The sequence below is a fragment of the Ictidomys tridecemlineatus genome, chromosome 2 (assembly GCF_052094955.1).
Source record: "Ictidomys tridecemlineatus isolate mIctTri1 chromosome 2, mIctTri1.hap1, whole genome shotgun sequence".
Classification (NCBI taxonomy): Eukaryota; Metazoa; Chordata; class Mammalia; order Rodentia; family Sciuridae; genus Ictidomys; species Ictidomys tridecemlineatus.
In genome coordinates, this window is record NC_135478.1 from 15919414 (window position 1) to 15946528 (window position 27115).

General features: G+C 36.0%; 1 protein-coding gene and 1 pseudogene across 24 annotated transcripts in view; one reads left to right on the top strand and one right to left on the bottom strand.

Moving 5' to 3' along the window:
• Map4 (microtubule associated protein 4) overlaps positions 1-27115 on the top strand; it is a 170648-nt gene that overhangs the window by 32329 nt on the left and 111204 nt on the right. The window contains exon 1 of one of the 24 annotated variants that reach the window (XM_078037952.1): positions 9929-9994. The exons of the other annotated variants lie outside the window; for them this stretch is intronic. The gene's annotated coding sequence lies outside the window, so the exon portion shown is untranslated. Of the gene's footprint in view, positions 1-9928; positions 9995-27115 lie in introns of those variants that run through there. 24 annotated transcript variants of the gene reach the window in all.
• On the bottom strand, positions 17015-26744 carry LOC101962124 (deoxyuridine 5'-triphosphate nucleotidohydrolase pseudogene; annotated as a pseudogene).

Sequence of the window (27115 nt, forward strand, 5' to 3'; positions counted from 1 at the left end):
TATCCTCCCATCTCAGCCTCCCAAGTTGCTGTGCCATTCTGCCCTCATAACGACAGTTTCTGAAGTTTGAACAAAAAAAGTTTTTTGAAATGCGATTTTGGTGTTGCCCAGGCTCATCTTGAATTCCTGGGCATGTGATATTCCTGCCTCAGCCTCCTGAGTAGCTGGGATTACAAGTACACACCGCTGTGCCTGGCTTCAGAATTTTTTTTTTTATAGAGATTACAGAACAATTATAATTTGTCTCATGAATTATTATGATCACTTTGCATTGTTCGATTTTGCAGTTACTTTTATGGTCTCATACCATGGTGCAAAATGAAAAATATGTGCTGGGCATGGTAGTGCATGCCTGTAATCCCAGCAACTATGAAGGCTGAGACAGGAGGATCTCGAATTTAAAGCCAGCCCCAGCAAAAGTGAGGTGCTAAGCAACTCGGTGAGACCCTATCTCTAAATAAAATATAAAATAGGGCTGGAGTGCAAAGCCAGCCTCAGCAAAAGTGAGGTGCTAAACAATTCAGTGAGACCTTGTCTCTAAATAGAACACAAAATAGGACTGGGATGTGGCTCAGTGGTTGAGTGCCCCTGAGTTTAATCCCTGGTACTCACTCACCTCCCACACCCCCCCCCCCCGCCCCCCAAAGAAGAATGTCTACTTAATTATTGAAAGCTTAATTTTTCTCCTTTGCTTTTAGGGTCACCCTATAAGTAACTTTTTTTTTTTGAATTTTTAATATTTATTTCTTAGTTCTTGGTGGACACAACATCTTTGGTATGTGGTGCTGAGGATCAAACCCGGGCCGCACGCATGCCAGGCGAGCCCGCTACCACCTGAGCCACATTCCCAGCCCTATAAGTAACTTTTTTTTAAAAAAAAATATTTTTTAGTCATTGATGGACCTTAATTTAATTTATTTATTTGAAGGTGGTACTGAGAATTGAACCCAGGGCCTCACAGGTACCAGGGAAGCACTTTACCACTGAGCCACAACCCCAGCCCCCTGTAAGTAACTTTTTATTGCAGAGGTTTTTATATCTACAACCAAGCTTGTTTCTTTTGGCAAACTTTGCTAAAAAGATTTTATTGACTGAAAAAAATTATCTTGTAAAAATAAGAAGGGTCTGGGCACGGTGGCACACACCAGTAATCCCAGCGGTTTGGGAAGCTCAGGCAGGAGATTATAAATTCAAAGTCAGCCTCAGCAACTTAGTGAGGACCTACTAAGCAATTTAGCAAGACTCTAAATATAAAGTCTCTAAATAAAGTTTAAAATTTTTTTTATACTTTTTTATGATTTTAAAATTTTGAGACAGTGTGTTGCCAAATTTTAAATTAACCCAGTTAATTATAAAATGGTTATAAAATGGTGTCTCAGCACCATTTGTTGAAGATTGTTTCCTCACTGGATTGTGTTGCCGCTTTTGTGGAAAATGAGTTAATTTTTAACTGTGAAGATTTATTTTCAAACTTTCTACTTTGTTCCATTGTTTTATGTTTATGTTTATGACTACATATTACATTGTCTTGATTATTGTAGCTTTGGGTAGTGTGTTTTGAGATTGGGAAGTATGTGTTTCTTAACTTTATTTTTACTTCATGATGGAATTTTACAGAGATCATTGACTCTGGATCAATTTGGGGACTATGACTATCTTATTGTTATGTCTTCTGACCCATGAAATTAGGATATCCCTTTCCATTTGTTTAGATCTTTAATTTCTTTCAGCAAAATTTGTTAAATTCTCATGCCTCAGCCTCATGATTAGCTGGAATTACAGGAGTTTATTTGAAATAGGATCTTGCTGTGTTGCCCAGGCTGGTCTTGAACTCATCTTTGAAGTCATCTTTCCACTCCTGCTTTCTGAGTGCTGCTGGGATTACACTGGGCCTGGCTTGGAACTGTTTTCTTAATTTCATTTTGGATTCTTTATTATAAGCATTTGGTGCTCTTTTATATCAATTTTGTTGAATTTAAAATCCTAAAAAGTCAAGAGTTTTATTGTTGGTTTAAAGAGTAGAGGTTTGTATTGTAGGGTGCTCTTATGAAAGCTTTATTTCATCGATGGCTTTCAAGTACTTTGGGGTCAGATGTTGAACTGATAATGATTATTTTGGATCTATAGTTCGCTTGTACTTTGGGGTTCCAAACTGATGACTACATATGTCACTTGTATGGTAAATGTGACTGGTTTTCAAAAGCCTTTTCAGTTATAAAGCAGATGACTTGACAACAAAAATTCCTTTCATTCTTATCATTCTTCTGTTTTCTTGGTGCTAAGGTTTATAGTTAAAAGAATGGTTAGATTTTGCTGGTTTACCAGATTGCTTTAGAGAAAGTCTATGAAAAGAATTGTTGAGCTAAACAGCTTTCAGATTAAAAACCAATCTATTAAATTTGCCAGCAAATGCTTTTTTTAAAAAAATTCCTTTATTTTATTTGTTTTTGTGTATGTGATGCTGAGGATTAAACCCAGGGCCCCACATGTGCGAGGCAAGTACTCTACCACTAAACCACAACCCCAGTCCCCCAGCAAACACTTTGGTTAACCTTTAGTGTCAAAAGGAATTCAAATTATGGCTTTTGAGATTAAATTATACAGATATGTATTGATAAGGGTAGTTTTATGTATCATCTGAATCATAACCATTTGAGCTAGTGTGAAACAAATTATCATGCCCCTCCCTAGATTTGTCAAATCAGATGCTGGGAGTAGAACTTTGTAATCTATTTTAAACCATCTTCCCAGGGGATGTGCATATTAAAGTTTGAAAACTGTTTATTTTGGGATCCACAGTATGTTTGTTGGGATGCTTTTTCACTCCTTTTCATTCAGAGTGCTTTTAGTGCTACTTCCATCTGGAGGAGCATCCTTCTGTGAGGCTTGCTTTTCTCCTACAGTCTGTCAGAGGACAGTGGAGCAGCCAACATCCAAAACTACTCCAAGTCAAAGACTGATGATTTTTAGCATTCTGCACATTTTACATCCTCAAAGTAGTGATTGGGTTTTGCAGCTACTTCTTATATTTCTTTTTCTCTTCTGGAGAGGAATGATTTCTTTAATCCTTTGTGAGGTATGTTCTGGAGTTCTTCAGTGTTGGAAAATTGAAAACTTTTTTCCTTATACAAGGAATTGAAGTCAGGGCCTCATATGCTCTAAGCAAGTGCTCTACCACTGAGCACTTTTCACATTTTTAATTTTGCTAAGTTGCCTAGGCTGTCCTCAAATTTGTGTTCCTCCTGCCTCAGCCTCCTAATTAGCTGTGATTACAGATATCTGTTTTGAGCACCCTGATTATAGAAGCAGAAGGGGAACAGACTGGACAAGGATCTGGAGTTGCATACTCTTTTTTCAGCATTTGGTCATAGCCTCACATATGACAGTATCCAGGAGGTGCCTGCTTGGAGCCAAGCAGACAGCAGGCACATCTGTGTGCTTTGAGTACCCAGAATATGATGAATGGTGAATAATAACTTTTTTTCCTTTTTTTAAGAATTAAGTTAATACTAGCTGAATGCTAATATTAGCAGTTTTACTTTTTCACTAGATATTGAAAGATACCTTATATTTGGGAGTCAGATCAGTAGCAGTATTGGTGAAGGGATCTAGCTGGTTACTTGGCCTAGGGTGTGAATGGAGGTGATGGAGGGTTTATATATTGATATACCTTCTGGCTTTTCAGTCAGTATATTTAATGTTCTTTTAGCTTTGCCTGGAGCTTGCTATAAAAACTGTATTTCGTAGTAATTTAAGAGTTGGGTTCCACTAGTTTACTAGCTGAGTATCCTTAGGCAAGTTATGTAAACTCTTAAGTGCTTTTGATGTCCTTAATTTAAATGGGGATACTAATGTATCCATATTCTAGAGTTGTTCAGCATAGGAAATGAATTAGTGCATGTAAAGGGATTAGACTCTGGAGTTTAAATGCTTTTTTTTTTTTTTTTTAAGAAATGTGGGTTACACTGGAAGACAAGCACTGTTTAACTTAACTCTTGATTTTTTTTTTTAATTTAATTTTTTAGGTGTAGATAGACACAACACAATGCCTGTCTTTCTTTCTTTCTTTCTTTCCTTCTTTCTTTCTTTCTTTCTTTCTTCCTTTCTTTATTCATCCTTCAGATCTCCACCTTGTACCTCTCTTTTGGCACTTATGATAATTATTTGTCATTTCCCCTGCTAGAGAGAAAGCTCAGTAAAGGCAGGCCTGCGTTGAGCACAAGTAGGATTTGCTATATCAGCAGTTTTCCCCTATGATTTCTTTTCCTTTTCCCTGCCAGAACAGTAAAAATAGATTTGGTTTCCTGGGTTATCACAGCTTGTAACAAAAAGCTTTTTGATAAAGCTGGCTGTTGGGTTAATAGAATGAGATCATTTCTTTCTAAATAGTGTGTAATGTCCTAAGTATTTGTTGAGACAAAAACTTGTTAGATAGATTAACCACACAATAAGCATGACTATGTGCTTCTGTTCAGGGAAGGTAGTATGAGTTTTCTGTGTGATAGAATACTAATGATATGTGGAAAAAGGTGAAAGGTACTTGGCACAATCTGTGCACTCTGGTTGGCCATGTGTAGAAGGAGATTAGAATAATAAAAGTGCCTCAAGGCATACCTAAGTTTGGAACTTTGGTTTTTAGGCCATCACATCTTAAATGCATTCCTAATTAAAAATTATTAAGGACAGTTTGAAACTAGAGAGAAGTGTTGGGAGGCCACAGAATTGTAGGCTTTAGAGTGGTAAATTGTAGTTATGCAAATTTCACCTTAGCTAAAAAAAAACAAAAATTATTTAGGACTTAGTAAGTCCTTAATATAAGAAACTAATATTTTTTAAAAATGTTGTTAGTTGTAGATGGATCCAATATCTTTATTTTTATGTGGTGCTGAGGATCGAACCCAGGGCCTCGCACATGCTAGGGGAGTGCTCTACCGCTGAGCCACAACCCCAGCCTAAGAAACTAACATATTTACTTTATGTTTGTATAGAATTAGTTTGGATATCTAGGAGCATTAGGCGCAGCTTCAATTTTCACATGATGTATGTTGACTATAGTGGCACAAACTTACAGAAAACAAAAATACACATGAGGTGGGTATGCCATTTGAAAAGGATTGCTATTTGGTACTGTTTCCATTACATAGGTATAATTGGACTTGTCTTATTGATCTTGACAGTTAAGTTAGCATAGGAACTGATCAGAGTAAACCTTTTATGATATCTCGTTCTCTGGTTGGAATATAAGACAGAGTGGAAATTCTGGTTCTAGTTGAATCAAGGATGATCTTGAACAAGTATCTTTGTTAATTGCTTGAGCTCTTTTCTCAACTTATAAAACCATGAGGTTTGATTCAAATGCCTTTTCTAAAATTTTTGATTTGGTTGAACATGTTAGGCTCACTTTGCTAAGATTTGTTTTGTTTTTGTGAATATGAATAAGCACTTGTTAGAGTTGGTTACTCAAATTGTTGTCTTATGTTGGTTTCCAAGGGTACCAGTGATAGAACTCCAAGATTTAAAGCTTTATGAACGTTTTATATTTTTCTGTATTTAAGAAATTTCTGCAAATAAGGCCCAGAGAGTTTTTTTTTTTTTTTTTTTTTTTGTACTAGGAATTGAACTAGGATGCTTTACCACTGAGCTACATGCATCCCCAGCAACTTAGGTCTTCATACTGAGGCTGACCTGAAATTAGCTCTCTTGAGTCACTGGAATTATAGGAATATGCCACTGTGCCCTGTAAGGATATATTCTGATATATGGAAACAATAAATGGCATTGTTTCCATATATTCTACACTGAGTTTCTCCTATCGTTAACATTCTGTGGAAGTGCAGGGTAGGGGGTATCACTGGGTATTGAACCCAGGGTGCTTAACCACTGAGTCACATCCCCAGCTTTTTAAAATTTTTTATTTTGAGACAGAGTCTTGCTAAGTTGCTCAGGGCCTTGCTGATTTGCTGAGGCTGGACTTAGAACTCTCCATCCTCCTGCCTCAGCCTTCTGAGCTTCTGGGATTTACAGGTGTATGCTGCTGCACCCGGTCTCATTAGCTTCTAATATTAGGATGGTACATTATTATTAACTAATATTCATAGTTTATTCAGATTTTAAAAAAATGTTTTTCATGCTACACCCTTAACCCTTTTTATTTATTTATTTTTTTTATATTAAGACAGTCTTGATTGTTGAGGCTGGCCTGGAATTTGGGATTCTCCTGCCTCAGCCTCCTGAGTTGCTGGGATCATAGACATGTACCTGGCATGTTTCTTCAGTTTTTATTAAACAACCTTTTTCTGATCTAGAATCTTATCTAGGATACCAGATTACATTTAGTTGTCATGTTTAGGTTTTTCTTGGCTATGACCATTTCTCAGACTTTCCTGTTTCCTCAGTTTTCAGGAGTTCTGATATTTTATAGAATATCCTTCAGTTGGGATTTGTCTGGTCTTTTTTCATGATTAGACTGGGGATATGGTTTTCAGGAAGAGGATCACAGAGGTAAAGTGGCACTCTTCATTACTTTATATCAAGGTATATACTATCAACCTGACATCACTTTTGATACTAATCTTGATCTGATCTCTTGGCTTAGTCAGTATTAGGTTTCTATTTCTCTTCTTTCCATAATACTCTTTGGAAGGAGGTCACACTGCTATCACACTTTCACACAAGAATGAGGGGTTATTTTCTACTTCCTAGAAGGTGGAGCAAGTACATTATTTGAATTCTTCTTAGGAGATTTATGTCTTTTCTCACCTCTCACTATTTATTCACTCATTTATTTATACCAGTATGGACTCATCTTTTTTTTTTTTTTTCCCCTTTTTGTGATGCTAGGTATAGAAGTCATAGCCTCTCACTGGTCAAACACTGAACTATATCCCCAGCCCATGCATATTTATTTTATTCTTTGTGAAATGTATTTGTCCAATAAGACCTTATTTTATTCAGAGCATTCTAACTTTGGCCATTGGAAACTCTTTCAGTTGACTCATGTTCCTTTGAATTAAAATTCATTTTTAGAACTTTTTAATTTTCTGGCATTACAGGATGCTTCAGGTTTATCTTGAATATTTCTTGTCTTAGTCCTAGAATTAATCATTTCTCCAAACTATACCTGTTCCTTTTTATCAGAGAATGGTATTTGAACCCAAGATCTGGTGCTAGGTATGTTCAGTGCATAGCAGGGTATTCCCCCAAATTTTAATTAAACCTTGTGTTCCAAGGTTTAATTAAAATTTAATTTTGAAGGAAAAAAAATGTTTAGTCTCATTTCTAATTGAGCCTCCTTTTTTTAATGGGTTTTTAAAAATATTTATTTACTTATTTATCAATTATGTATTGAACCCAGTGCTTCACGCATGCAAGGCAAGAGCTCAACCACTGAGCTATAACCCCAGCCCCTAATTGAGCCTTCTTTATTTTTATTTTTTTTTAGCTATTTTAGGAATAAGTATGTATGTATTCTTATCTTTCCATTAAGCAGATGTGTCAGGACTAGAACCTTGAAAGGAGAATTAGTGATTATTGCTTCCTGGGGAAGTAAGACTTTTTGGATGTGTGGATCAAGTTCTGTTTATACTCTAAGGGAATTAGCACTGGTTTCTTAGTTTATTCCACGTCCCCACCCTCATCTTTCCTGGCTACTGACTTTGTGATTTAGTTAAACCAAGGCAATAAAACACAGCCAAGATTGTATTACCCTTAGGAAATGTTTAAATTTGGTAGTGTAGAGGTTTTAATTTTTTGGAATTGAACCCAGGGGAACATATTATCACTAAGCTACATCCCCAGCTCCTAAATTGCTTAGGGCCTCACTCAGTTGCTGAGGCTGGCTTTGAACTCAAGATCCTTCTGCCTCAGCCTCCTGAACCACTGGGATTACAGGTATGTGTCATTGTGCCCTGCCTGAATACACAGCATTCTTTTTTTTTTTTTTCAACCCGGGATTGAACTCGGGGGCATTCAACCACTGAGCCATATCCCCAGCCCTATTTTGTATTTTATATAGACACAGGGTCTCACTGAGTTGCTTATTAGCACCTTGCTTTTGCTGAGGGTGGCTTTGAACTCAGTGATCCTCCTGCCTCAGCCTCCAGAGGTGCTGGGATTATGTGCACATGTTACCACGCCTGGCTTACACAGCATTCTTATTGCTCCTGTCGTTTTTTTTGGCAGATGCTCACATACTGATGGGTGATAAATTATATTTGTTTTTTCCAGTAAAATTGATTCTGATGGGATGAAAGCTGTATTGATAGGTGGAGTTTTGAGGGAGCAGTAATGTTGGTGGGTGGAAATAATAAAGCTGACAGTAAGCAGTATTTTCTTAGTTATGGAGAACTTTTATTTTGGTACAGAGGCTTTTTTTTTTCCTTAACTACTGAGGTACATCCCCAGCTCTTTTTATATTTTACTTTGAGATAGTCTTGCAAAGTTGCTCAGGGCCTAGCTAAATTGCTGAGGCTAACTTTGAGCTTGCCATCCTTCTGTCTCAGCCTCCCAGGCTGTTGAGATTACAGGCATACAACACTGTGTCTGGTGAGAACATTTTTTTAATAGTTTGATTTATTTCTTTGTGTTTAGTTTTAACTGGTTAGTTTCTGGCAGTTATATTTGGAGTAATTATATATTTGGTGTTCACTGCTTACAATTAATTGCATAATATTGTAGGATGACTTAAGGCTAATTAACAGCAAAATTGAAATCTGAAAAGCAGTGTTCTACAGAGATAAGAAAAGACTGTTACTTCCTCCTTTGGCTTCACTTTTTATCAAGCTGGTGGTTTATAGAGAGTCTAAGATACTTCTAGAAAAATCTTAAAAGACAAATTCTTCCATGTACTCTAAGAATATAAGTTAATCATCCCCCTTTGGCTATAAAGTTTTTTGGAAAAATATGTTATTTGATCTTGGTGTTATCTTTGGAATAAAGTATCTTGATGTAACATGATTTGGTAAGAAACACACCTCTGTCTGGAAGGCCAATCTAAATTCCTGTTTTGTATAGCTTGCCAATTTTTTTTTAGAGAAACCTTTGTATTTGAGAGGAATGTGATGTGAGTATTCATGATATAGACTCTTGTAGGAATGTCAAAGTATTTACTAGTATTTTCAGCTTCTGAGAACCTGACAAGGCAAACAATTTAAAATCTTAATTAAATCTAAACTGTGCACGGTGGTACGTGACTGTAATTCTAGTGACTAAGGAGTCTAACACAGGAGGATTGCAAGTTTGAGGTCAGTCCTGGGATTTTGAAAGACCCTGTCTCAAAATATAAAATAAAAAGGGCTGGGTGTATGTAGCTCATTGATAGAGCACCCCTGGTTCAATTTCTAATACTAAAAGAAGACAAAACAAAAACAGGTAAATCTAAATGGATGGAATAAATAAATTTTTTTACAGTAATTTTTTTACAGTAATTACAGTAATTACATTTTTTTTACAGTAATTACAATGATTTTTAGATAATGCTTATTTGGCCAAATGTTTTAATTCTGATCTTTTTATTCATTAAAACGATTCATTATTCATGAAATTGTGTAGTTTCTTTGTAAATAGCAATACCTATAAGTATTCAGAAGTATATATATATATAAGGTTTTTCTCTTCAAAGTTATAGCCTTTGCTTTTTTGCTCTAGTGGCAAGTTTAGGGACCTCTTAAGTCAGCATACTATTTTCTCTTTTAAAAGGGTATGTATATATATATATATATATATATGTGTGTGTGTGTGTGTGTGTGTCTGTGTGTGTGTGTGTAATATATATATATATATATGCATATTTCGTAAAAATTAGTACTTTTTAAAAAAAAAAAAAAACATGGTGCTTGGCACTTAGCATTAGGCCAAGCCATTTGAAATTGATCTTCATGTAAATAGAAAATGATCAAATGTCAACAATATATTTTTTTTGTTATAGGTGGACACAATGTCTTTATTTTACTTTATGTGGTGCTGAAGATCAACCGCAGTGCCTTGTGCATGCTAGGTGAGCACCCTACCTCTGAGCCACAACCCCAGCTCAAATGTCAACAATTTTTTATGGTTCTACCTAATAGACGCAGAAATCCTGTTGACCTAAACAGTCAGATCATATAATGATAGATTGAAAAAGAACTTTGTTTAATTCTTCTCTTTTGCAAAGTGAAGTGTCTTGGCCCAAGATATTATAAATATTTCAGCTATCGCAGAGGTTATGAAAAGAGCAGATGATCTGTCAGTGGTTATTATTTTATTTATTTATTTTTTGGTACTTGAGGGTTGAATCCAAGTTCACTTTACCACTGAGCTACATCCCTAGTGCTTTGCATTTTTTTATTTTGAGATAAGGTTTTGCTAAGTTGCTGTAGCCAACCTTGAATGATCCTCCTGCCTCAGCTTACTGACTTGCTGGTGTTACTGGCATGTGCCAGTAGTTTTTACTTCTGAATGTAATGGAAATCTATTCTGTAAAGTTCCTGAACAGGAAGGTCAGGAGATCTGGTTTCCTCCCAAGTAATGCAATTTTTGGAATGCTCTTTATCAGTTTCCTTATTTGTAAAATGAGGATGTTAGATATGTAAGATGTTTGCTTAGTTAGGATAATTAATGTTATCTTTTAAAAATACATATGTACCATTTTGGTGCTTAACCCAATTAAAGGTTTATTTCTTGCCCACATCATAGTCTGAGTGTTTGACTTGTTATTTTTTTTAATAACTTTATTTTATGTATTCATTTTATTTGGTGTGAGGATCGAACCCAGGGCCTTGCATGTGCGAGGCGAGCACTCTGCTGCTGAGCCATTACCCCAGCCCCTGACTTTTATTGAGGACTTTCATTCTTTCTATGGATTGTTTTGGAGCCTTCCACTGGATCCTTTGTATTTAGTTTGTGACAGCAAAGAGCACTATAGTGTTGTCCAAAGCTTGGTCCTTGTCCCTGATGCCAATCTAGTTACAAGGACAATGCTTTTGAGAAAAAGAAGATTTATTGCTTTGCTAGGGAAAGAAAAACACAGGGGACTCCTGTCCCAAAGGCTGTGATTCTGCCCATCCATAGGAACAAGGTTTTTAAAGAGATGATTCAAAGAAAATGAGATTAAGACCTTTATTTATTTGTTTATATATGGTGCTGAGAATTGAACCCAGTGTCTCACACGTGCTAGGCAAGTATGCTGCCATTGAGCCACAATCCCAGCCCAGAAAATGAGATTAAGGAGGAGAAATCGGGAAGGAGAAGATCAGGGAAAAGAAGATCAGAAAGGAGAAGGTCAGGTAGAAGTTTTGGAAAAACGAAAAAAACATGTAAGTTTCAGATTCACAAGGGATATAGCCAAAGCATCAAGTGAACCCCTGTTACACTAGGAAGGAGACTCTGATAAAATGTTTTATGTGAGCCGTATTAGTTCAGCTCACATTGCATCGACTGAAACGTAGTCACATGTCTCAACTTCTTTGGAGATGAGGAAATGCTATCTTTTGAGTACTAGAAAGAAGAAACAGGATTGCTCATGTCTGCTTCTGTCCTTTAGTTTGTACTTAAAAAAAAATTATTTTGTATTGGAAATTTAACCCAGGGATGCTTTACCACTGAGGTACATCCCCAACCCTTTTTATTTTGTATTTTGAGAATAGGTCTTGCTAAATTGCTGAGGCTGGACTTGAACTTGCCATCCTCTGCCTTAGCTTCCTGAGTTGCTGGAATTAGAGGTGTGTGCCACTCACTGCATCTGGCTAAATATAATGTAAAGCACATGCACTTTTTTTTTTTTTTTTTGCAGTGCTGGGGGTCAAACTCAGGGCCTTGGGCATGCTAAGCAAGTGCTTAACTGCTGAGCTACATCCTCAGCTCTTTTTTTTTTTTAACTTTTTGAAAATTTTTTAATTTAGGTTGACACAATACTTTTATTTTTTTTAATGTGGTGCTGAGGATCAAACCTGGGTCCCGCCTGTGCTATGCGAGCACTCTACCGCTGAGCCTAATCCCAGCCCCAACATCCTTTGATTTTTATATTCAGCACCAAAATCTTTCTCCTATTGCATGTTGCTTTTTTCCTCTTGATTGCTCAGAATTTATTTCCAAATTTCTTGGCAGCAATTAGTTTATAAGTCAAAACTCTGGTGCTTATTATATTTAGGAGAATTTTCTTTCCCAGATGATTGTTAGTTTTATTTGTGATTTCATTTAAGGTTTAAAATTTTATTTTATCTCAGTAGTCTTACTCTTTTTTTTTGAATGATTAAAAATGCTTATATTGCAAAAGTCTCCCAGTGCTTGTATAAGAAATGCAATAGAATACTAACACAGCCAACATCAGAGCCATAAAGTTATTGTCCACCCATGTTCAATCTATCAGCCCACTAGCAGAAGGGAGAACAGACAGACCTTATACTGTCTTTTAAAGGTCAGCACATGTAGACTTTCAAACCAAAAGAAAAGCACATTCCAGTGAGGAGGCAAAGTTCTCTTTGCCTCTGCCTACTTAAGATTAAACATGGAGAGTCAGCAAAACTCTTTCAGTTATTTAAGCTGCTGTTTTAGAATCATTACCATCCTTCCTCTTCATTCCCTCTTCTCTTTTTCTCCCCCTGTGATGTGTTATACATACATACATACATACATATATATATACACACACACACACAAGTATAAATATTAAGTGCATTCTTTTAAAAAATGTTTTTAGTTGTAGATGGACACACTAACTTTATTTTAATTTGGTGCTGAGGCTTAAACCCAGTGCCTCACACATGCTAGGCAAGCACTCTACCACTGAGCTTCAATTCCTACCCCTTAAATGCACTTTTAAAATATGTAATTAGTGCAAAATAATAACGCAATCTAGTTTGTATTATATTTGTAACAGTACTTCCTTGTGTAGGTCCCCTTTCAATAAATTGTGCCTCCCCCATTTTTAATTTGTTTTTTTAAATGTGCCATTGCCCTTCATATCTAGAATCATTCACTTACATGTTTGTTGAAAGACTAATTTTGGATAAATTGTTTCTAGATCTAGAACATTATCATTCTGGGATTTCATGTCGATTTTCTTTCTTGTGTACTAAGACTTTCCCATGACATTTTTCATTTTCTTAATTCTTTTTCATAAACAGTGCATGGATTTACAGTGTGTCATTTAGTAGATGGATAAAGTATGAAAAGCTAGCTTCAAATTAATATGTTTCTTTGTTTTGTTTTTGGTGCTGTGAATCCCAGAGCCTCCTGTGGGTTAAACAAACACATGCTCTACCAATGAGTTATACCTTCAAGGTGCTCTTTTTTTTAAAATTTTTTTTAATAAGTTGTACATGGACACAATACCTTTATTTTGTTTATTTTTTTAATGTGGTGCTGAGGTTTGAACTTAGTGCCTGACACATGTTAGGCGTGCACTCTACCACTGAGCCACAGCCCCAGCCCCTCAAAGTGCTCTTTTCGGTTTTAAAGCCATCACTATTTTTTTTTTCCCTAATATCTGAGTGTTGCTACTAGAAAAAAAGAAGACAATCTTACAGCTTAGGGGTATTTTTATTTTCTAATGTCTCCATCTTGACTGTCTCTTCTGTACCTCTCATGATGATGAAGATATTAATATTTTCCATATTATCTTGTAGAAGCTTTATCATTTTACTTTCCACATTTAGGCCTGCCATTTATCTGGAATTTATTATTATTATTATTATTATTAATAATATGCTCAATACCCATTGAACCCAGCACCATTTATTGGAAAGGCAATTCTTTCCGCCACTGCTCTGCATTGTCCCATTTGTTGAGTATCTTCTATGATTTGGATCTGGTCTGTACCTCCAAAAGGCACAAGTGTTGGAAGCTTGGTTCTCAGTATGGTGATGTTCAGAGGTGGTGCAACCTTTAAGAGTTGGGGGTTAGTAGGTGGTCATTATGATCCCTCCTCATTCTGGCTCTGGCTTTCTTTTGTGCCACGTGATCTCTTTCTTGCTCACACATTCTCCCACCATGATGCCACCTGTTTTGAGGTGACCCAGCTAAGGAAGGCACCCTTACCAGAGGCTGAATTGATGGAGCTTCCTGATCTTGTACTTTTAGCTTCCCAAACTATGAACTGAATTTGTTTTCTTTATGAAATTTTCAACCTGTATTATTTTTTACAGTATTGGAAAACTTACTAATACTACAGTACTTTTTTGTTTTGTTTTAAGAGAGAGTGAGAGAGGAGAGAGAGAGAAGAGAGAGAATTTTTAATATTTATTTTTTAGTTCTCGGCGGACACATCTTTGTTGGTATGTGGTGCTGAGGATCGAACCCGGGTTGCACGCAAACCTACCGCTTGAGCCACATCCCCAGCCCCAATACTACAGTACTTATATACATATATATGGTTCTGTCTTGAAACTATTCTCTTGCATTGTCCATTTTCTGATGATTATGCTGGGCACTACAATGTCTTTGTTATTTTATTTAAAGTTTAAACATAGGAAATTGCTAAATTACTAGGTGAGAAACTGTCATCAATTTTCAGTGTTTTGATATAGTTCCATCCATTAATGAGTTAATTTAAATTTGTTCCTCAAGATTGTCTTGGCTATTCATGGTTTCTTTTATTTCCACTTAAAATTGAGAATTAAAAAATTTTTTTAAAATATTTTTTTAAGTTGTTGATAGACCTTTATTTATATGTGGTGCTGAGAATCCAACTCGGTGCCTTACACATGCCAGGCAGGTGCACTACTGCTGAGCCCCAGCCCCAGTCAAAGAGAATCAACTTTTTAATTTGATTTAAATAGAATAAAACCCATTGAGCTGTGTGCTATGGCACTCACCTGTAATTCTAGTGGCTCAGGAGGCTGAGGGTTTGAGGATTTTAAGTTCAAAGCTAGCTTCAGCAACTTCTCGAGACCCAAAGCATCTCAGTGAGATTCTGTCTCTAAATAAAATACAAAAACAGAGCTGGGGATTTATGTGGCTCAGTGTTTAATCACCCCTGGGTTCAATCCCCCAGGACCAAAAACAAGATAAAATAAAACAAAATGAAATAAAATGCTATTGGGTTTTACTTAGGATTATGTTGAATCTGTAGATCAATTTGGGGATAATTAACATCTTTAAATAGACTTCTAGTAGATACTACATACACCTTAGATCAAAGGGCTGGGGTTGTGGTTTATTTTTATTTTATTTTTTTAATTTGAAATTATATTATTTTATCTTTTTTAAAGAGAGTGAGAGAGAAGAGAGGAGAGAGAGAGAGAGAGAGAATTTTTTAATATTTATTTTTTAGTTTTCAGCAGACACAACATCTTTGTATGTGGTGCTGAGGATCGAACCCGGGCCGCACGCATGCCAGGCGAGCGCGCTACCGCTTGAGCCACATCCCCAGCCCTGAAATTATATCATTTATTGAACATTTTTTAAAAATTTGAAATTAAATTTGTCATCTATTTAAAGTTTTTTTGTTTTCTGTGTAACAGTCATTGATATTGATATTGCTCATTAAAGTTATTCCTAAGGGTTTTTTTTTTTTTTTTTTGGATGGTTCGGGGAATTGAACCTGGGGCACTTTACCACTGAGCTTCATCTCCAGCCCCCCCCATTTAAATATTTATTTTTTAGTTTTAGGTGGACACAGTATCTTTATTTTATATTTATATGATGCTGAGGGTTGAACCCAGAGCCTCACGCATGCCAGGCAAGAGCTGCACCACTGAGCCACAACCCAGCCCCAGTTACCCATTTTTGAAAATTGTCACATGGGTTGATAACTTGAAGATGAGGAAATGACATTGTCTATACTTTGCTGCCTGTGCATAAACTGAATAACAGACACAGAAACCAATCACAGGCATGTGTTACTTATATAGTGTACTTATGTAGACCAAGTACTGGCAGCAAACTTGGTACTTTGTCAGTTACAGTTAATATACTGTGGTAACTAAAATGTGAATTGTGCTGTTGGGGACTGATATTATTTAATTGAACCATGGTAACTGAAATACATACATATTAGAACCTTGCAAAACAAAGACTACCTGTAGTTGTGATAAATAAATATTATATGTACCACAAAGTTTAAACTCTTTGCTGTTTTCAGAAAGTGTCTGCTGATCCTTGATCTAAGTTATTTTCTTTTTTTGCAATTCTTCTTCTTCTTTTAGTTGTTGATGACTTTTATTTTATTCATTTATTTATATGCAGTGCTCAGAATCACACACAGTGCCTCACACACGCTATTCAAGTGCTCTACCACCAAGCCACAACCCCAGCCTCTTGATCTAATGTGTTTTTTTTTTTGTAAACCAAGAATTGAACTCAGGGGCACTCAACCACTGAGCCACATTCCCAGCCCAATTTTGTATTTTATTAGAGAAAAAGGATCTCACTGAGTTGCTTAGCACCTCGCTGTTGCTAAGGCTGGCTTTGAACTCGGGATCATTCTGTCTCAGCCTCCAGAGCTGCTGGGATTACAGTCGTGCTCCACTGTGCTCAGCTGATCTAAGTTTTTTAGTTCAGTTTACTTATAATTTCTGCCATTCTTTTTGTCTGCTTTTGTTATCAAGGGTATATTATCAACAATTTATAATCAATAGTAATAATAATAGCTTTGCTGTGAAGCATTATGGTTGTTCACTTCTAAGTATTTTAAAATTTCTCTTATGGTTTAGCTCATGGGATATTTGTAGTGTGTTAGAATTTTCTATAAAATATTTAAAAAGTTCTTTCAGTTTTTTCCAGCTGCCTTATGATAGGTTTCATGAACATGGGTTATACAATAATGATTTTTAAAATCAAGACTTGCTCTAAGACCTATACATTTATTTTATTTGAAAGGATATAATTTATTGAACATTTTTTAAAAATTTGATATTAATGTACATTTGATTTAAAAAATTTTGCATTAGGTTACCTCAGATTTACATACAACCATAAACTGAAAAAAATACAAGAAAGTTTCCATGTGATACTAAAAAAGAAACCCTTTCATTTATTGTAAAAAAAATAAACTTTTAGAAGCTAAAGCTAGCTTTACAGTTGTGCAAAATACTAAACAGAAAGTCTTTATTTTTAAGAGAAAGTAACATTTTTCTATACTTGTCCTATATTTTGATTCTGTCCAGTAGAACCAAAACCTCCTGAACCCCTTTCAGTGTCATTCAACACTTGATCTTCTTCTATATCTGGATAAAAAATCCATTCACAAATGAGCTCTGCTATTTGATCACCTTTTTTTTTACTTCAAACTTCTCTTTGCCAAAATTAAATAACATAACACCAACATTATGACACCAGCTCCTACATGTATGGAATATTTTGCAGCCAAGCCAGAACGTGGAGCTGTTCTTCCATAGCACCCAGAAGGAAGAGCTATCTGAATGTCTGTTTTCACAAAGGCTTTCTCCATAGGTGGTACTATATAATCATAGGTACTGTACAGGTCATAGCCCACAGCCAGTGCGGACCCCCAGGTAGGGGCCATGGCATGCTCCAGTAGTCATACAAAGTGGAGCGGCAACCTCACTTGTGCTTGCTGGGGGAGATGGCGGTTACTTTTTCAGAACAGGGCATGGCAGCACTGGAGGGTAAGAGAAGATGAAGAGACTAGAGACCGGAGAAGAGAGCACAAATACATTGATTTTAAAAATAAGTGGAGTCCAGGAATATTAGACCTGGCATGTGTGAGGGAGGCCCTGGATTCAGTCCCTAACATCATAAACCAAAATGAATAAATAAACATTTAAAAAAGTTCCACAATATGGTAGAAGAGAAAATGTCCTTTCTCTAGTATATCATATAGTTCATTAGCTGAGACTTTTTCTTTATATTATTCAAACCTTAAGGTTTATACTTAAGGTGTATACTTAACCGATTTCTATCTGTATGCTATATTGGTTTCTGAGCAATATATATATTATGGTATTCCTTTATTGGGTGTGTCTTAAAAATATTCCTCACCTGTTTATCCTCATATTTCTATAAGTTTTATATAAGTATAGTATTCAGTATTGCTAAATCTTGTTTAATTTTTGTCATTTTATGTTTATCTTTTTATTAGAGTTTATTTTGCTTTATATTTATATACCTCAGCCAATTTGATATAACTTTTTGTTATATGGTTGAACTTTTTTAGTAGTGCTGGTAATATTCAGAACCCCTTTACCAGCTAGTTGCTCCCCCATCCCAGCTGACTTGTTAATTGTCAGGTCCACAGTAGTTAGGTGCCACCTTCTTCAGATATGTATGGGAGGTTCTAACTCAGATTTCACACAGCCCTCAGCCAATGACTGATAAAAGATATGAAACTGTGACCCCTGGTCATGTGGTATTGACTTCATGTGTAGTTGTTTTTCAGAGCTTCTCATGGAACATGTAGAGGCTAGACTTCAGCTAAAACCATAGTTCAGCTAAAACCATAGTTTTTCTTGCTTTACATAGGTTTCTCCTGAGAATATTCCCCCAAAAGGTCACTTTTATAGAAATCCCTCTCAGGTTCTACTTCTAACAAAGTGAGTCTAAAGTGTCTAATGTTAAGTTGTAGAAGAACTGTTATATTTAATTTCAGTGAATATTTTATGTTGAATGGATTATGCAGATTGTTGATTAATTTAGTGACTCTCAATTGTAGGTCCCCTTCAAAGTCAACTTTTCTGTGATTGCTGGGGCTGGGGTTGTGGTCCAGTGGTAGAGCACTTGCCTCGAATGTGTGAGGCTCTGGGCTCGATTTTCAGCACCACATATAAATAATAAAAAAAAAGATTCATCAACAACTAAAGTGAATAAATAAGTAAAATTTAAAAAAATATGTAATTGCTCAGTCCTATCCTGAACAGTTAATGATTCTGTGGTAATTCTTCTGGAATACATAATATTATATAATTTTAGCATGTATACACATGTGTGTATGTAAAATAAGAATCTATTTAATGATTTTTACTTTTAACTGTTTTCTATCTTCATTTAAGATAAAATGTTCAAAATTATGTTAACAAAAGCACTTGCACCATTTAAAAAAAAAATTGGGAGTGGTGGTGCACCCCTGTAATCCCTGTGACATGGGAAGCTAAGAAGGCAGGAGGATCGTAAGTTTCAGGCTAGCCTCAGCAACTTAGTGAGACCCTGCCTCAATAAAAAATAAAATGGACATGGGGTATATTTCATTGGTAAATTGCCCCTGGGTTAAATTCTTAGAACTGCCCCCCCCCAGACAAACAACAACAACAACAAAAACTTAAAAGCTTACTTTGATTTTTCTCTTTAATTTTTACCCAATGTTATTTTTACTTCTAAGCATCTGTAAGGTATTTATACATGAAAGTAAAATATTTACCATTACTACAAAATGCCTTCTAAGTAGTCCTGTAAAGTTTATATCTTCTCTTTCTTGTTCAAAAGGGACAAACTACTCTTATCTCAGTGCTGATTCTGTGCTTAGGACCAATAGTGGAAGAGGCATGAGGGTACTTTCAGCTGGCCATACATCACTCCCAGCAAGAGAAGGCTTGTGTCATGATACAGAACAGAGCACACCTAGCAGGATGAAGGTGTATTTACTGCATGTTTATTATATTAGATCTTCTGGGAGGAACACATATTGTAAATACATAATTACGGAATTGTTAGCACAAATTCCTACCCTTTCCTGATTTTACACGCCACTTTATTTCATTTTTTACCAACATCTTATATGATAATATAGAGTGAAACCAAACTTTGCTTGATGGAGAGGTTTTTCTTAAATAAAATAGTTCTTAAAAATTAAAAGCTGATATGAATTGAGTGTGAATACTCAATCTTAAAATGACATTATATCTTATAACTCCCTGAGAGATGAGTTGATACCATAGAAAGTTAGCAGATTAATAATATAAATGTTTTAATATGTATGATATTAACTTGGTGATGGTAGCTGATTTCTTGACTAAATATTTGTTTTTGCTACATTGCATCATGTTGTTGTGCTTTTCTAAAAACAGAGAAGTATTTTTATTTATTTTTATTTTTTTTTAAGAGAGAGAGGAGAGAGAGTGAGAGAGAGAGAGAGAATTTTTAATATTTATTTTTTAGTTCTCGGCGGACACAACATCTTTGTTGGTATGTGGTGCTGAGGATCGAACCTGGGCCGCACGCATGCCAGGCCAGAGTGCTACCAGTTGAGCCACATCCCCAGCCCCTATTTTTATTACTCTGCCTAATAAACGATAAGATGGCCTAGCATGGAGAGCTAGCTGGTTTATTTGGATACTTCTTGTTGGTTTTCTTTCCATAATTGCAAAATGATTGCTTTGGTACAAACTATGTTTAGGAAGTGGAAGGAATGAAGTGAATATTCTTTATTAGTGGTGATGCTTTGTTTATTTTTTGAGTTCTGAAGAGTTTTTATAGTTTCAGAACCTCTGATTAATTTTAAATTAGATTCAGTTTTTATTAATTTTCTTTATATCATTATAGAACTATTTATTTAGCTAGACTCTTGTGTTATTGATTTTTATTGTTTGGCCATCTCCTGTGTAAAATAATCTAAGGGCAGGGAGGATGTACACAGCATTTAGGCATGGTCCTTCCCCTTTGGGACCTAGCATTTTACAGAAACTATTATATACAACTAACAGGTACAGATCAGACTGTACTTTTACAATGCAAGTACAGATGATAACACTAGTTCTGAATAGCACTAGGAGATTCTAAAACGGAATCACATATGGTGATAATCCATTTGGACCTTGAGTTTGAGACTTTGACCAATGGAGAGAAAAGAGAGATGCAGGTGTGGAAGCAATATGAGCAAGGTGTACAGTGGTCATGTGAATGACATGCTTGCAAAATGACAGATGTGACTAAAATATAGGGAGACCCTCCCTGCATAGACAGCTATTGATTATGGTAGGTGATATGACTGGGTTTTCAGGTACCTGTGGCCTTGATAGCACCTACCGAATTTGAATTTTTTTCTTTCCACATTTTTATATTGGCATATTATAGTTGTGCATAATGGTGGAATTTGTTATTATATATATTTGTGCATGCACACAATATAATAATTTTGGCCAATGTCAATCCCCACGAACCTCCCTTTACCACCTGATCCCCTCATTCTTACTAAGCTCCTTTTGATTTTCATGAGATCCCTGCCTCCCTGAATTTTTTTTTTTGTACCAGAGATTGAACCCAGCCAGGGGCACTTAACCACTGAGCCACATCCTCAGCCTTTTTTATATTTTTTCTTTAGAGACAAGTTCTCACTGAGTTGCTTAGGGCCTCACTAAGTTGAAGAGGTTGGCTTTGAACTCAAGATCCTCTTGCCTCAGCTTCAGGAGCTGCTAGAATTAAAAAAAAAAAAAAAAAAATTTTTTTTTCCATTAATAGGAATTGGGGGACTTTTAAATTAACTGGAGTTTTTTTCTTTTTCTTTTTTTTTTCTTTTCTCGTTACCAGGAATTGAACTCAGGGGCTTAACCACTGAGCCGTATCTCCAGCCCTTTAGTTTTTTTTTTTTTTTTAAATAGGATCTTGCTAAGTTGCTTAGGGCCTCATTAATTGCTGAGGCTGGCCTTGAACTTGGGATCCTTTGCCTCAGCCCCCCAAGATGTTGGGATTGCAGGTGTGTGTCACCATACTAGGCAACTTGGGTGTTTTCTCAATGTTCAGTATTCTTCTTAACTGCCTCCATACCTTTAAGTAGGTATAATGATAGGTATGTAGGTAAGGTTGATATACTTAAAATGTATTTAGAGTATGGTGATGTCATTGTGTCAGATAAAAGCAGAAACTTCAAAACTGCAAGGTTTTCTTTATTTTTTTCATTCCACTTCTGTTTCTATATTCTCTGGTTTCTCTAAGCCTGATCCTTAGTCCTAGCTTCATTTATAAATGACTTGTTTTCTCTGGAACTCATTTTTTTTTTTTACCTGTTAAAGTTAGGGTGATAAGTCATAGGTCATTTGAACTGGTGTTTTTTAAAAGTCTTTGGATATCTTAAATGGTGAGAAATAATTTTGGGTAGATATAGACCAATTCAGTGCTTTACTATGTTAACTAAGGGGAGGAAAAATAAATGGAATAAATAGGAAAGTTAAAAAAAATGCCTTCTCTTTTTCAAAACTTTGAGGTGTTAGATATTGAGAATCTTCTTAAGATTCACTTTATATATTTCTTAATGTAACATAGCTTTATTTATTTATTTATTTATTGTGCTGTGGATTGAACCCTGGGCCTTGTGCATGTGAGGCAAGCACTCTTCCAACTGTCCTATATTACCCAGCCCTCACATTATTTTTATTGAAATAAAATTGAAGATTCACTTTTAAGGGTAGTTATAACAGAAATGTAAGTGCTGTGTCATTGTCATCTCTTGTTTTGGCTCATATAACCAGACTTCAGCAAGACATGCTATCTGCATCACATGGCTAACAGTGGGAGGTATCTGGTGTAGATTATTCTTCTTGGAGGAATAGATTTAAATTTACTTGGTCAGAAATGTCACAGACTGGTGCCTGTTTATAGATCCAAAAATGTATTCAGTCAGGACCAAACACAAGCTGCCTGGATAGTTAATGTAAGTAAGAAAGCTAGGCTTTGAGCTTTGTCATACAGGTTTTCTGTATGTGCATGTGTCTGCAGTGTTTTTCTATTTATAGGGCAGAGCTCTATAAGGCAGCAGTGGGAAAAGGGACTCTTTGTTATGGGAACTACTTGGGAGTGAAATGTAACTTTTTAAAACCTGTATCAGTGTGTTCTTTCATGTAGGAATTTATCTGGGTGATGGCCTCAGCTCTTCTAGTAATCAAGGGTCCTTTCCTGTTGCTAATCCTGTAATGAACAGAACCTTGTCAAGTCTGGAAATTTCATCAGTTCCTATTAGTACTGCTGTTATCTTTGCAACTATAGGGAGGCATCTGGGGGTAGAAAGGTAATACATTCTTCAGGGGTTTGTAGTTTATTGCTTAGGGATGTGAGATCCTGCTGAGTGTCTGTTGCTGTTTGTAGGTCTCCTTCTGAGAAGTAGGAGTAATTCAGATTTGCCTCAAAGAAAATATCAGCCTGTGAACTGTGTAAATTGGTAACTGATTCCTCAAGAGATCCTTGTTGAAGATTTAGTTTTACTTCTAATGAAATACCATGTTGATTGAAAGAGACAAATAAGGTTTAGATTGATATGTAATAGATCTCTGAAAGAAATTCATTAAAGATCAATCTGAGGACAGCAGTGCAGCTGAGGCAGGAGAATTACAAATTCAGTAACTTAGTGAGACCCTCAGCAACTTAGCAAGACCCTGTCTCAAAGTAAAAAATAAAAAGGACTGGGGATATATAGCTCAGTGGTAAAGCACCCCTGGATTCAACCCCCAGTAACCCTGCCCCCCAAATTTGGGTAAATAAAGTTATCATTTAGTAGATTAAAGCTTGTTAATAAGCAAACTAAAAAAAGAAATCTAATGTTGAATATGAAAATATTATGATGTAGGCTATACCTTTAAACATGTTAGATTTTAAGTGGTCTCTAGGTCTGACTGGGATGTTGGGTTCCTTCCAAGCCTAAGGCATAAACACTGCATTTTAAGCATAGCATACTTACTAGTCAGTTTTTTTGGGGGTGGACAGGTGGCAGGGGAAGGGGAATACTGGGGATTGGACCCAGGGGTGCTCTACCCACTGAGCTACGTCCCCAGTTCTTTTTTGGAGAAAAAAGAGAGTCTTGTTAAGTTGCTTAGGCTGGCCTAAAACTTGTGATTTTCCTGCCTCAGCCTCCATAGTAGCTGGGATTACAGGTGTTCCTCACCACATCTGGCAACTACTTTGTTTAAATTAGAAATGAACACTAATCTGTAAAGATCTTAATATATTTAGTAATTAATTCTAAAGTAAACTACCTACCACTGAAGGTGCTTATAACTTCATCATATATTCTTATTTACTATTTATGAGCACATGGTGAGACAGTAGTCAGGACACCATGATTCTATTCTTTGCTTTATCATCATGTCATGTAGTTTTCTCCTACCTTTAGTTTACCTATTTCAAAACATTTCTCACCAGATAATTTCACTTCAGGCATGTGGTTAGAATGAAAGATCAAATGTCAAAAGTGCTATACTTACAAACCATGTGTTCTCTTGGTGTCTGGTTAGATAATATGGGGCTTATTTTCTGGCAGAGCAATGTCAGGCTCTTTTGATGTTAGCCAGGACTGGGTGGAGTTTCTTATGCTCCAGTCACTTTGGCTCAAGCAGGGCACTGTGCACTGGTGAATTTGTTTTCAGTCCTTTACTGCCATTTTTTTTTTTTTTTTGCCTTTTAATAAAGTTGAGCACAGTTATAATTGAGAGAACTTGATTTATGGAATAAGAGTAATACCTATTCACATTGAGGGTCTTATATGAGTTTTGTTTATTAATAGCTAACTGAATCAATGAAACTGAATTGTAAGTAGCTCAAAGAATAAACAACCTGAGGAATCATTTAACATAGCACTCTCATTTTACAATTAGGGAACTTGCCCCAGAAGGTGACTCACTCAAGGCTACAATGTCAGATTCAACCAGTACTTCAGTGAAACATAGCATTTTCTGTATTCAGCTTTCAAATTCTCTTGTACTTTATCCACACGTCCATTTAGTGTTACTTTTTTATTTATACAGATAGAAGAAGAATGATCAAGGAGAGATAATTTTTTTTTAAAGTAAGTACTTCTTATTTACAAGGGTATGTTTTTTGGTTTTCCTGAATATCCAGATTTGAAAGCAATTCTGTGTTGTGTCTTTTTGTCTATAAAATATGTAACTGAACATTTAAGGCATAACTGAATATTAAATAACATCAAATAATTCTTTGTTAGGTGAGATTCATGCATGAATTTATTATAGGATGGAACACAGAATCATTTAAACAAATCTAGAGCACTTAAAAAGCATGTTAGACTTGTATGTCTTATAAGTAGTCGGGTGTGGTAGTGCATGCCAAGCCTAGCAACTTGGGAGGCTGAGACAGGAGGGTTGTAAGTTTGAGGGCAGCCTCAGAAACTAAAGTGAGGCCCTTAGCATCTTAGCAAGAACCTGTCTCAAAAAGAAAAAGGTCTGGGTATGTGCTTCACTGGTAAAGAATCTTTGGCTTCAATCCCCAGTGCCAAAACAAACAGAAAATCACATAAACACAATAACTAGAAAATTAAGTAATCTTATTAATTTATTGAAAACTGAGGTTTTCTGACTAAAATCTTATACTTTCACTTCCAACATTACTAGCCCTGCTTATTCTATAAGTAGAGTTTGTGTGCATGTGTTTTTAAGTCATACTTCTAATTATGTGTGGGACAAATAAAAATAGCTAAACCATTGAGATGCAGATGCTGGGTGGTTGGCTTGATGCTGTCAGTCAAGTGACCTTCTCACTTTCCAATTTTGTTATATTCTATCAGTTTTGCCTTCTGGGAAATTTAAAAAGCCAAACCACAGTTAGTCCAGGAGCTGGTGTGGGAATATGTGCAGGTAGGGATCTAGGGGGAGAAGGTTTACTGTGGATTAAGAAGCTGCTATTTGAGAATCTACAATCTGTTAAATAATATTTAAAATGTATTGGTGTTTTCATTCATGTATGCTAGCCAAGTGTTCTTCCATTGAGCGACATCCCCAGACCTTTTTAAAAATTTAATTTCCAGACAGAGTTCCTCTAAGTTGCTGAGCCTCAAACTTGTCCTCAAACTTGCAGTCCTTAGGGGAAGTTTTGAGGAGTAATATGGACCAAATTATATTGTTATATTTTGCACATATATGAATATGTAACAAAAAAGTCCCATCATTATGTACAACTAAAACGCACCAGTAAAAAAAATGTGAAAAGAGAAAAAAATAGATATAAAAAGTACAAAACAAACAAACTTGCAGTTCACCTGCCTCAGTCTGGCTACTTGTGTTCTAAATCAGGAAAAATATGAGTAGATTGCACTGTGAGACTTTTATAATATTTCTAGAGGGAAATTTTATCAATTGGGCCCTTATTGTATGTTATTAAGGATAGTACAAATGTTCCTTCAAATTTCTTTGACCATGAAACAGTTTAATTGTAGACATCCTTTATTGTTTTTAGTATGGAAAGCTCTCAAAGCCTAATCTGGTAACAGTTGTTCTCATAGAAAAGGGAAAAGCAATGATTATTTTGTGGAATCCGTCGACATTAGAATTTGTCAGGTTTTTATCAAACTCTTTTTTTTTTTAAACTTTTTTTTAGTTGTAGATGGTCACAATATCTTTATTTATTTTTATGTGGTACTGAGGATCTAACCCAGGGCCTCACACGTGCACGGCAGGCGCCTTACCACTGAGCCCCAGCTCCAGCCCCTATCAAACTCTATAATAATATTTCAGATATAAAGTAGTATGGGCAAAGGACTGGATTTCCTACCCACATTGATGTGTTGTGAATGGGTGTGCCACTACTACTGTCTTAAGTTGAAATTATATTTGAAATTATATTTGAACTCTTGTTTATGATTCCCTCTGAAAAGCTGCTGAAGCCTAAATTTAATAGTCATTATTCACTAGTGGAATTCATAATTTTAGTAGTGAAATTCAGTTTGATATTGCATTTGCTGCAGACTCTTGTCATGCCACAGGATTTCTAATTCCCACTCCAAATAGAGTTTACCTCTTTTGGCAGCAAAACTACCTTTTTTTTTTTTTTACACTGCCAGTTTTTGTCACCAGTTCCACACTGGTAAAAGTATAATTATTGCTGGTCATGTTGAGTGTGGACTGGGATGGGATGGGAGCAGCTCTAGAGAAGAACGCCATAGTGCTGAGTTTACCCAGAGCTGGAACAGATTTCAAGAATGAAAAGCTGCTCAGGGCTGGGGATGTGGCTCAGTGGTAGAACATTTTCTTAGCATGTATGAGGCCCTGGGTTCAATCCTCTATACCAAGAGAAAAAAAGATACTTAATAGGAGAAAAAAGTTGGTATGGGAATAATTCTCTTTATATGTTTTTGGAAAGACCAAAAACAATGGTTTTATTTAGTTGACATTTAAAAAATTATGTAGGGCTGGGGATGTGGCTCAATCGGTAGTGCGCTTGCCTGGCATGCATGCGGCCCAGGTTCGATCCTCAGCACCACATACAAAGAAAGATGTTGTGTTTGCCGAAAACTAAAAAATAAATATTAAAA